At 34.1% G+C, this 12,547-nt stretch overlaps 1 protein-coding gene across 8 annotated transcripts in view; it reads left to right on the top strand.

Moving 5' to 3' along the window:
• Window positions 1-12,547, top strand: part of CD36 (CD36 molecule) — a 296,355-nt gene that overhangs the window by 239,594 nt on the left and 44,214 nt on the right. For 5 of the 8 annotated variants that reach the window (XM_045827386.1, XM_045827392.1, XM_045827383.1 and 2 more), the window contains one exon: window positions 3,735-4,026. The exons of 2 other annotated variants lie outside the window; for them this stretch is intronic. The gene's annotated coding sequence lies outside the window, so the exon portion shown is untranslated. The remainder of the gene's footprint in view (window positions 1-3,734; window positions 4,027-12,547) is intronic. One more of the 8 variants, XM_045827389.1, reaches the window with a different exon arrangement.

The raw sequence follows: 12,547 nt of genomic DNA, 5'->3' as shown, positions 1-12,547 counted from the left end.
CTGACTTCCATGACAGTGCTACAATAGAGGCTAGCCATATTTTAATAATGTTTTAGGGTGAAAAATAGGAGAACAAAGAAATTTTATTTAAAAATATTTTTCCTCTGGGCTTTCAAATGGAAATAAATTTCCCCTTGCATTTAATTTCTTTAAACATAGAATACATTAGTTAGGTTTCCATGTTATCATGAATGAGTATTCATACAATGTCAGGTTTTTTGTTTCCTTAAGCCTGAATGTAAATATTTGCCTTTTCTAACCCCTTACATTTAGGGTAAGATGACAGGACTATCCATAGGAGACATACAAATATACCAAGATCTTTTTAAAATTTATATTACTTAATGCAACAAAGACATCTGTAACTGTCATAAACTACCTTTTGATATATTTAGTCTAACTAGTTTTAGATTTAAAAGTTATTAAAGTGCTTCTAAATTATGTATATACCCTTTGTCTTTATTATTTTCAAGTAAGTTAGTATGATTTTATAATAATATATATTCCCTAACTTTCTAGATTTAAATGAAGATTTATCTATAAATTACCAAATAACAAAACAAAGACACTTGTAAAATTCATTCAGCATGTTTTTCTTCTTTTTTCAGCTTTAAGTAACATTTTCATGCTTTAAAGCAGAAGTTTTAGTTCTCACTTCTGTTTCTTTTTACAAGCAAAGTTATAACTTTTAGCAGTTTAATATAAACTGCTATTAAGTTGTAATGTAAAACTGTATATATCTATATAGCTATATACATGTATGTGTATATATGTATATATATACATATGTGTGTGTGCATGTGTGTGTGTATATATATATATTTCCACAACATTTCCTGAATATAGCAGGCACTCAACCAATTTTTAATGAATTTTCTCTCCCCTTATTTATTTTAACATTACTTCATGAACTCGTTATACTTTCTTCCTTGAAATCACTGGCTTCTGGTACAAATTTCTGTCTTTCTAAAGATAGAGAACTATCCTCTACCAATACCCTTCTCTGTGTTGGGAAACACATGGAAATTGATCTCAAACTTAATTCTCAATGAAAGAGCTGGAATATCGGTTCATTCTTCTGTGAAGCTTATCACTGCTCCTAAAATCTCCCCTCTCTGTAGGTCTTCTGCTGTACCATAAACCTTCCTTTATACCGTCTATTTTGCTATTTTATAATATTTTTTCTATATGGCTGTCTGACCATCACTCCATAAAGTTAGGGTTTCATTTGATTGATTTTCATAATCTCCGGTCCTAGAAATACTCAGTATACAGGGAGAATAGTGTATTAAACAAGCAAGTGAATAAATTTGTTGTTTTAACTATAATCTGTATATAAAAGTAATGGAAATAATTCTAAAACATCAAAGTAGCAAAGCAAAATGCATCTGCTGGGAGATTTATATTGACAAAAGGTAAGGATTTGATGTGGGCAAGAAAATGCTTGTGCTTGACCATGTCATTCAACTAAGCTTTGATACTGCTTGTCACCTGGATACATAAGTTTAAGATCACCTACTTCATACAAACTCTGGAAATCTTATTATTTACCTAATTTCTCCTGTGTCATTTATATTCTCAATAAAAATGTGGCTAACAATACCTAATTATAGTTTTTTATCTACTTAAATAATGACACAGGGAAGAATTTTAACATGACAATGGACCAATGGTGTTGTGTTAATAAATATTTGTCCTTTTCCTTATCCTTTCCTAGAACTTTTCAAGTTGTCCCACTTTAAGGGAAAGAAACAGAATATATTCATTAAATGGAAATATTTTTATCTTTACATGTAATAATTTAATTTAAATGCTTTTAAAATTTAAATATTTAAAATAAAGCAAAATTTGAAAAATCAAAAGAGCATTTTAACAGAATAGTTTAAAAAATTAACTTTAGTAACAGGGTACAGCAAATAGGAATCAAAAACAGGTGTAAATTATTCAAATTATCCAGGAACTTAATATTAAATTGACTAGCATTATTGAAGAAGAACAAAGAAGAGAAATGGTATATATAAAAAATTAAAACAATACTTTAACTAATACTAGTCCACAACCTGAAAAAAGGTCTGTTAAAAGGAGTATCATTGGAAAAAAATGGAAACATAAGGAAAAAGAAATTCATATTTTAGAAGAAATACTTGTTTTTCTTCCTTAGTCACAATCAAAGCAATATAGAGCAAGAATTTCCAGCTATCTAGATCTCTGAAACCTCATCTGTTAAATGATCAGGACTTGCTGATTCTTAAGATTCTTTCAATTCCTGCAATATAAGGGTCATGAACAAGAAGAAAAAAATGTATTATACATAAAAATGGGTAAAAGTTCTTTGAACTGAGTAACTGATATTTATTTCTGAATAAATGTGAATGTCCTATGAGCCCATGAGACTTTGTGGTTTTCTAGCTAGAATCTTTCTGTGGAATAGTCTCCATGTGTGAACTTCATCTCTAGTACACGAGCTCCTCGAAAATGTTTTGCTAAACTATTCAAGCCAGTTTGGCCACATGGGTTCTCTTAGTAAATATTGGCACCTACAATAAATAATAAGAAAAGAGTTATAGATCTCTCTAAAACAGGAACAGAAAAGCCCTCTCTGACTGGCTTCTGACTGACAAGCAATTGAATAGCAACTCTTCCATATGCTCCTTGAAGTCTCCATTCCCTTTCCTTTTAGGTGTCCCAATAGTTCTTCAGTGGAGGATTAATCAGAGGCACACACTTCACACTATGGAAGTTAACCATCTAGTCAGGCAACCAGGAATGCCCTGAAATCAAGGGCTAGACAATGGGCCACTTATGAACTGAGCCTTAGGCAAGTGGATTGTTATAGCCTATGATGTAAAGGGGAGGTGTTAGCCAGTAATATTTATAGCCAATTCATAAGTATTTGAAACCATTAATTTCACTTGTGAAAATGCCATTGTTACATTTATTATGCAATTTTCTAGATTTTAGGAGATAAAGAACTAACTAATAGATTTCAGTTATATTCTAAGTAGACAAGTCTTAAATGAATATTCACAACTAGGTAGCTACCCATATTGAGAAGGCAGATTAAAAATACTTAATAATCACACATTGTGTTTTATATGGAAGCATTTGTAGTACATTATAGAAAACCTCACAGTAGAGATAATGCTTTCTTCCTCTTTGTGGTAGAGTTCTGGACACACGGTGACCACATCATAAATCCTCATTGAGTACATGTGTGTATGAGAATGGACACCATTAACATGAATCCCCAAACAGTATCACCTTAAATGATATAGGAAAAATCTTTTTTGTCTAATTTAGGATTGACTGTAATGGTTTGACTTGTTTTGAGAGTGTCCTTATTTTTGTTTTGATTTTTTTATTCTTATGAATTGCGTAATATTAGTATCACCACCAAATATTACCAGTTTTAGTTCTCTTATATGGCAAAAGAATGTTGTAACTATTGTAAATCTGAACTTCTTCATTTTGAAAAGCCCTAATGTCACTCCAGATTTCCACAGCTAGAATATCCATTGATGCTTTTGTTCCTTATCTTAAATGCCCATGCGCATGTTGCTATGTGTTTCCTCCTAGGACTATAAAGTCCTATAACTAAGACGCAGGATAAAAAAGACAGGGGAATTGCTATGAGAAAATAAGTAGGGATATCTCTGGAGAGGGAGCTACTCCTGTGTTCTTTTAAACGTCACAGAGTAATTGTTTCTTTCTTTCTTTCTTTCTTTTTTTTTAAGAACGAACCAGGGTGAAGAGCAGCTCCTTTTCAAGCTGGAGAGCTTGGCAAACACTGCCTGCAGGGTTTGCTTTGGTTTAGAAATCCCACTGCCTCACTGGAGTGCCAATCAAAATTCCATAGCCATTCTTGGCTACTTGGAGGTGGGACTGACTGATGTACAGCAGTGATTTGACCCAGTACTTGGGGATAACACAACCAGTCATCAGTGTTTATCCTGTTGTCTTCCAACCAGCCTTTTGAAGGTGCATTAACATTGGGGGCTTTGCGCTTCTTCATTGGACTTCTAACTGGTAATTATGCCTATGGAATCATTGTAAACTTATTTTACATAACAATGTAGGACTCAAGACTTGTGCCTGCAATACTAAAATCTCTTCGATCTGATTTTTGCTTTGTTCTTGTCCATTTAAAGCTATACTTCCATTTTTCCTTCTCTTGGGAAATAGAGTATATGAGATATTGTAGACTTTCAGGCCTTCTGTCTCAAGCTTTGAGATGAGAACTTGTATCTAAAAGAAAATGGAAGGAATTGGTCAGGTGGAGTAACTATACTATTATCTTGTCAGTAATAACTACAGTAGTAAGTAGTAAGAAGGTATTCAAGATTATTTGAAATTATCCATACCCTCCAACATACATGTACTTACATACATGGAGCAATACAATTATATCTTAATAGAAAACCATACTAAAAGTGAAAATTTATTGTGCAGCTATTTTTTATTCTTAAGAACATACTCAGGAAGACAATTAATTTGTAGATGGTTGCTTTTTACCTGAAGATGCAATTATAATATCATTATGTAGCTTTTGGTTTGGACTCTATTATATTAAGATTGTAAGGCAGAGTGGTTGTCTTCCCAATCATGAAGAAGAATCTATCTCCAGCCCCCCCCACCCCCCCCACATACTTCTTATAGTCAACAGTAAACAGTAGAGGACACAGGCAGGTTTTACTGCTAGAATTCCTGGAATGGCTCTGGCCAACAGGTGGCTGTTGAGACCTGCTTGAAAGGTGACTTTGCAACTTTATGTTAGTGCAAGGTTAGAAAACTCCATCATGATATTGTAAACCTGACTTGGGTTCCGGCATCTTTGGTGCAATAGATATAGGAAATAACATTAAAAAATTAACCATTAAGAGGAGCCAGTTTTCAATTTGCAAATCATTCCTATGATGTTTATTCTTTGTAATAATGAGCTACATAGAATGATCATGGGAGGCACAGAAAATCAGGTATTGGCATTAAGTAAAATTTTACAGGTTCCATACAAAATTATTTTATGGTGGCATATGACCATTTCTAGTAATGATATTTTATTTTGACCTGCATCACTGTATAATGTTCTATAGAGACAAACAGTATTATATGCCTCAACTTTATTTCATGTGATTATCTTAAATAGTTGGAAATTGAGCCTTATGAATTGAAAGGGAGCACTGGAAGCAATTGTTTGCCTCATTGTGAAGATAGGGCATTGAAGAAAATGTTTAACATAGGCAAGGACTGGAATATTAGTATGAATATTAGTATGAATATTAGTAAATAAATGGCTATCAATACAGGGGAGACTTTATAGGGATCACTGATTTACTGAGTAATTGGGAAGTCCTTCATTGACTAGGATACTACAAGTTTTCATATTTCTTCCTCAAGGATGATGAAAGATCAGTGGACTCCTTAGTATCGGAAGTCTGTGGAGTCTTAGGTTGCTTAGAAACTCAGTGATTATGGGCTTGCTATGGCAACCCAATTTATCAGTGAATGCAAAACTTGGTTAGCTAGTATTATGTCAAATCTTCATATTCTGCTGGTAAAAATATGTAGATCAGCTCTTCTATCATATCAGTATTTTTATTATTTACATAAGCTAAATAATACAATTTACTAAATTAAAAAAATAGTAATTTATAGTTTATAATAGATAAATTAAACTTAAATTTACAACATAATTTTAGTTATTTTAAGTGTATTGTCTGCTGGTTATTATCCCATTATCTAAATGTGTGTGTATATGTATTTATATATAATTTGCATTAAATTAAAAGCATGGGAAAGCAAGATTAGTATCATATGTAAAATATGTGGTAATAAAAAAGGTTCTATAAATTTGACTTCTATTAATAGTTCTAAACAAATAATTTATAAATTTATCCATATTTGTGTAGCACATTTTAATATTTTCATTTTACATTATAAACTTCTTATTCACACATATAATACATGTGTTACCATATTATTCTTCTTTAAAATCTTATACTCTAAATAATATACCATGTAATCCAACACACAAACATATTAAAAAATTAGTTTATTCAAAAAGCTAATTTCTGTAGTAATGACAATACATTAAGGGCTATATATTCATCCTCAGTTTGAGTATTTGCTTCCTGCAGTACATTTTCAATTAGTTTGCTCTTTCTGATTTTAAGCATGTTTTCAGATTTTAATGACACCTTCTATTTTTTTCATATCCTTGCTATATATAAACTGTAACTCTTAATATGTTGGCATTGTATTTCCCTTATCTTCCTATTGATTCCAACTCTTATGTTTATCACAGTCAATAGCAGAGGTAGAACCAGCAGCCTCTCCTGAGACAAGACTGCTGCAAGATTCTAGTTACTGCTCTTTTTCTCCTGGGTTTTGGCATTTATGTATTTTGTTTTGATATTTAAGAGTTCATCATATTAAAGTTGATGATGGGAGTAAAAAAATCAGCCAGACTCAAGTTTTTATGCCACAAGGAGACATTTGGTAATTTTTTTCCCTGTTTTTCTCTACACCTCACTCATTCTACAGAATTCTGCAATCGATCACTTGTTAAAATCCTCTATTAAGGCAATTCAGCTGAGCAATACCTAGGTTAATGATGTTACATCTCATCTCACAGATGGAAACAAGGGTAGAGACAGACCTCAAACTGGTTTTCCTGAATTAACTGCCATCAGAACAGAAAAGCTATTTCTAGAGTGCTTATTTAAGGCTCCACTGACTAGGCCACACTGGCACCCTCAACAGAGGGGCATTTTGCAGTCAGATAAAGACCTGCTGTTTGTTGACAAAATAAATGAGCAGTCCAGAACAAATCCACGAAATAACCCAAAGGAATCGAACTATTAGCAAGTGATCACGTGTATTAGTCCGTTAGCACAGTGAGCAAGGGAGTTGTCAGCATCTTTCAAGGAATGATCTCTGGAGTCAGGTGGGCAGCAGGGCAGATGAAGTCCTCAGTCCAGCAGGGCACAGCCTCCGATGGCTGATGCTAAGAGAGATCAGTATGGTGTGGAACAGCACTCTCCTGTGCGGAGCTCTGCTGTCTCATCAGTGGTCTGGAGCCTGCCTCAGTTACACTTTGAGAGTGGTGTACTCCGTCCTTGTGGGTCTGTTGATAAGTGTCTTGGTACTCCTGATGGCAAGTGGGGAATCTATGGGTAGTTCTGCTCTGCAGACACAGCTGTTAAGACCACATGTGCAGTTACCTTAGGTGTGTCTCCTTGCTGGCTGTGTCTAGCTTGACTTAGATAGTTTCCCTCTTGAGCCAACGTATCATGGCTGATTGGCAGTCATGTTGGTTGACACGAGTGATTCCATTTCATTTTATACACTTTATGCTATCTTGACTGGACCTGTGCCATTTTATTGGTCTTGCTCTCCACAGTGGGGAAGAGATGATAGTAGAAAGATCAATTGCTAACAATGTTGAGTCCTGTGGGAAAATGCATATTCTTGTAACATTCACTTTCTAATTAAATAAAGAAAAATATTAAATAAAATGTTAGTATTTTAGTGGCAATACCATAGTGATGCCACTAAATATTTCATAAATCAAAATATGAAGGCAGCTTTGGAAGCTTTTCTTCTGAACTCAGTATTAAAAGGGACTGCTGAAAGCAAAGTCAGCCAGCCATTCATGGCTTCTGGAAGACAAGCTGCTTTTCTACACAGGATGCACTAAGGATCTGAGGATGTTACATTCTTAAAGAAACACTACTATTTTTTTCCCCTAGGAGAAATGGAAGCCTCTCTTTGTGATTATGATTTAGTCCATCAAAATGGCTGGATTAAGTCAGGCTTATTCATTTTGTTTCATCTTCAATTAAAAATTAAAGCCAATTCCCCCAAACACACCTTAACACTCATATATTTGATTTTTTTCAAAACATAGACATTGTCTATTCTCAGTTTTAATTTTATTCAACTGGAATTAGATGAAGATTGTCTGAAAGTGACATATTCAAAGGCAGAATATTTTAATCACAGAAAAATCAGTTTTTCCAAGTAATTAATTTGCACCAAAAGACTTAAAAAGAAAATCGCCACGGTATTTTCCCCATGACCTATATATCATGGCAGATAAACCAATGAAAATTTAGTAAATAGCACAAGATTTAACTTGTAATTTTTTGTTTCATAGCTTAAAGAATTTAAATACTTTCTATTACATAGAATGGTAAATATGAGGTTAAAATATAAGTGGCAGAATAAATCCAGTTTTGACTAAGATATTTTTGGTACATTTGGAAACCCATGACTGTGTATGGAACTACCACTGGAGGCAGGACATCTTTCAAAACAGAAATGCCTGTGAATATCTGTGGATAGTGTGCGCATGTCCGTAAGAGAAGTGAAGGAACAAAGGCTTCTCTTGATTTACAGATAGCTGTGCTTTTGTAAGTGCAATTACAATAAGTTAATTTGGATACAATTTTAATCTACATACCTAAAGCTATTATTTGAAAGAATATTAGATAAAAATGAGTTGTCACGTAGAAGTCAGTCAGGACAGGTAAATGTCGGGTGATCAAGAAAGAACAGAAGGAAAACAACACAGAGAAGCTTGTGAAAGAGAAAAGCATATACTGAAGCTTATAAAAACATTTTGGGACATGTTTTTTTATAACATGGGAAATGTTTAATGGTTTTAAATTTTGAGTTGCATGAAATGATGTTATTTCCATGTTTTTGCAGATTTATTTCAGCTTCAAATTTTACTTGCTGTAGCCTTCTTTCCCCTAGCCTACTGTGATTACCCAGTTTTCCCTGAGGAGTTGTAGAAAATGAGAGGAAAAACAGGCCTAGCAACAATCTTGGATCATGTCCAGAAAATATTTAGTCCTTGGAATACATGGAGGGTGCTGCTCCAAGCCTGGTATATACAGCTTGGGAAAACAATGATATTCTTCTGAACAGGAAAGCACTAAAACAAAGGAAGTTTTAGAAGCACACTGAAACACATTCAGACATAAGCATCTCAATTCACATTTGTATCTTTCCCCATGAACTGGAGTAATTGTGAAGTGGGGCAATTTGCTTACCGAAATACAACTGAGAGACCTTGGGCCCCAAAAGCCAAGAAAACAGTTGTATCCTAGCAGTCTCTCAGGATAAATTGAGAGACTACAATCTATGTAATTACAGTGTAAAACTAGCAGGAATAGCAGAGGTATTTAAGGCTGACATTCCATAACAATTCAGATTCCATTACCTATTGTTTATTTAAATCACAATGTCAGAACAAAAGAGAAGGGTGACATTCAGTTATATGAAAAAGGATGGTTACCATAAACATGTTTTGAGTCCTGTGGTGTTTGTTGGAGAACAATGAGGATGACAGAAACTTGCATAAAGACAGGATTGATGCTGCCCAGATCTACCCAGTGCAGTTAGAAGGATGGAAGATTTCTTTCTACTTAACCACAAAGTAAATACGTTTATCAAGTCCATTGTCAGTGCTCTGTAGTACTAAGCAAACTTTAATGCAAATATGGAAATATCAGGGCTACAATGAAGTTTAATAAGTCAAGCTTTATTACTCAAAATTTAAGTGCATGTTCCAAAGGGAAGGTTTTACTCTACTTCTGACAAATATTCAGTTTCTCCCACTCAAGGAGATAACCAAGTATCATACACATACACATGCAGGACATTTGTAAGGTTTTGATATTTTAGAATTATTCTGAATTTAAATGTTATCTGTCTTATGCATTATAGTGCAGTAGTCTGCCACTACTATGTAGTTCTATCTGGATTCTAGTGTTTACAGTTTCTAGAATATACTCATGGAAATATGTAAAAATGCAATTTAAACAATGTATGACATTTCCAGGAAAAGATTTGCTTCTTGGAAATCTTAAGAATGTGTTTCAAGTTCTTCATTTGCAAAGTAGCACTTTAAAACAAACCTGTTAGTCTCTTGGATTATGGAAAATTCAGGCTTTTCCAAGAGCCCACTGAAAATCAACTTAGAAAATGTTGGTTTGATTTACTATAGGATTTGGTAGACTTTTATATTCCTTTAAAACTCCTAGCAAAAGTTGCTGTGTCATTCAAGTGCAGGGTTTGTGCCAAATGTTTGTTGGAAGTGTCAGGGAAAAGGATCAAACTTCTCCATTTCGAAAAAGAAAAAAGGGATAGAGAGACAGAGGCATCTGAAATGTATTATTTCCTATGTGGTGATTGTTTAAATAAATTGTTGTTATACAACATGGTTCTTAGAAACTCTCTTTTTCAGCTTTACAAAGAAATCTAATTAGGTATGCTTCCAAGTCCCAAGAAAGTGGTGTTGTTGGTGTTGTTGTTGTTGGTGTGTGTGTGTGTGTGTGTGTGTGTGTGTTTAACTCTTTCAGAAATCAGATGCCCAAGTGTTGGGTATCTTTAAACTTAAGATAGAGAACTTACAGATGGCATAAATGCCCATATAAATAAGTTTTTCTAAGACAGACTTGCTGGTATGTTTAGTATGTCTATTTATTAAATGGATCAAAATCACTTTGTTTCATTGGTTAATTTATCTGATTTCTTTATCTAAATTTTTCTCTTTTTATATATTCATCATGCTCTTTCACTTTTTAAATGTTATTTATAAACAGAATAATAAAAACCTGATATTATTTTAGCATTTTAAAGCATATCATTTTTATCAAACCATGAGCCAATGCAAATGTGAATTAATTTCTCTAACTCTTCTTAAAAATATTTTATTTAAGATCCCACATCAGAGAATATTTCTAGTCTAGATTATATTTCCCACCATTAAAATTTGTTGTACCCTCAATTTAATGAACTTTTTATTTTCTGCTCTGTGAATTTCAAATATATTGATTGCATAACTTTTTTCTTAACCTTTTTTATTCGGCCTTCATTAACTAAATGCTTGTTTTTGTTATTGATTTTTTTTCCTACTATTTCACCACACTATGTTTTGAGGCCTAGTTATTCTTTTACCTGAATATTTCTGTTTTCCCACCAATAATTTCCCATCTACCATATGAATACAAATTACACTGACCACTATGTTCATCATAACATTTCCTTATTTTTTCTTTATTGATTTTTAAATTATATTTTAAGTATATTTTATTGATTATGCTATTACAGTAGTCTCGTTCTCTTTTCTCTCTTTTATCCCTGTTCACTCTGCACCCCCATTCCTCTGGCATTATGTGTCCCACCTTAGTCCATGTCCATGGGTCGTACATATAAGTTCCTTGGCTTCTCCATTTCCTATACTTTTCTTAACCTCCCCATGTCCATTTTGTACCTACCAATTATTTTTCTTAATCCCTGCACCTTTTCCCTCATTTTCTCCCCACTTCCTCCTCACTGATAACCCTCCATGTGATCTCCATTTCTGTGACTCTGTTCCTGTTCTAGTTGTTTGCTTAGTTTGTTTTAGTTTCTTTAGGTTCTGTTGATAATAGTTGTGAGTTAGTTGTCATTTTACTGTTTATATTTTTGATCTTCCTCTTTTTCTTAGATAAGTCCCTTTAACATTTCACATATTATAGGCTTGGTGATGATGAACTCCTTTAACTTGACCTTATCAGGGAAGCACTTTACCTTCCCTTCCATTATAAATGGTAGCTTTGCTGGATAGAGTCAACTTGGATGTAGGTCCTTGCCTTTCATGACATTGAATACTTCTTTCCAGCCCCTTCTTGCCTGCAAGGTTTCTTTCCAGAAATCAGCTGATAGTCTTATGAGAACTCCTTTGTAGGTAACTGTCTCCTTTTCTCTTGCTGCTATTAAGATTCTCTCCTTATCTTTACTCTTGGGTAATGTAATTATGATGAGCCTTGCTATGTGCTTCCTTGGATCCAACTTTTTGGGGACTCTCTGAGCTTCCTGGACTACTATGTCTATTTCCTTCATTAGTTTGGGAAAGTCTTCTTTCATTGGTTTTTCAAATAAGGTTTCAATTTCTTGTTCTCCTTCTTTTTCTTCTGGCACCCCTGTGATTCAGATATTGGGACATTTAAAGTTTCCCTGGAGGTTCCTAAGCCCCTCCTAATTTTTCTGAATTCTTGTTTCTTCATTCTCTTCTGCTTGAATGTTTATTTCTTCCTTTTGTTCTAAATCATTGATTTGAGTCCTGGTTTCCTTCTTTTCACTGTTGGTTCTCTGTATATTTTTCTTTATTTCCTTTTGCATAGCCTTCACTTCTTCCTTTATTTTGCAGCTGTACTCAATGATTTCTCTGAGCATCCTAATTACCAGTGTTTTGAACTCTGCATCTGATAGGTTGGCTATCTCCTCCATGCTTTGTGCTTTTTCTGGGGTTTTGTTCTGTTCTTTCACTTGGGCCATATTTCTTTGTCAGTACACTTGTTACATTTTAAGGGGAAGAGCCTTAAGTATTCATCAGGGTGGAGCAACTTTGCTGCATTGTGGTGCTATATGTGGGGCAGGGTCAGAGAGGGAACAATACCACTTGCTTGGCTCTTGCACTACTTTCAGTCACTTCCTCCACACGAGCAAACTGTGCCCTTATAAGTGCCGCCCTGGTGCTGATTCCTGGTTCAGTGGG

Source organism: Phyllostomus hastatus, unplaced genomic scaffold (assembly GCF_019186645.2).
Source record: "Phyllostomus hastatus isolate PE091 unplaced genomic scaffold, TTU_PhHast_1.1 phas_scaffold_78, whole genome shotgun sequence".
NCBI lineage: Eukaryota > Metazoa > Chordata > Mammalia > Chiroptera > Phyllostomidae > Phyllostomus > Phyllostomus hastatus.
The sequence above is the reverse complement of the archived record's forward strand: the minus strand, read 5'-3'. Positions and strand labels throughout refer to the sequence as shown.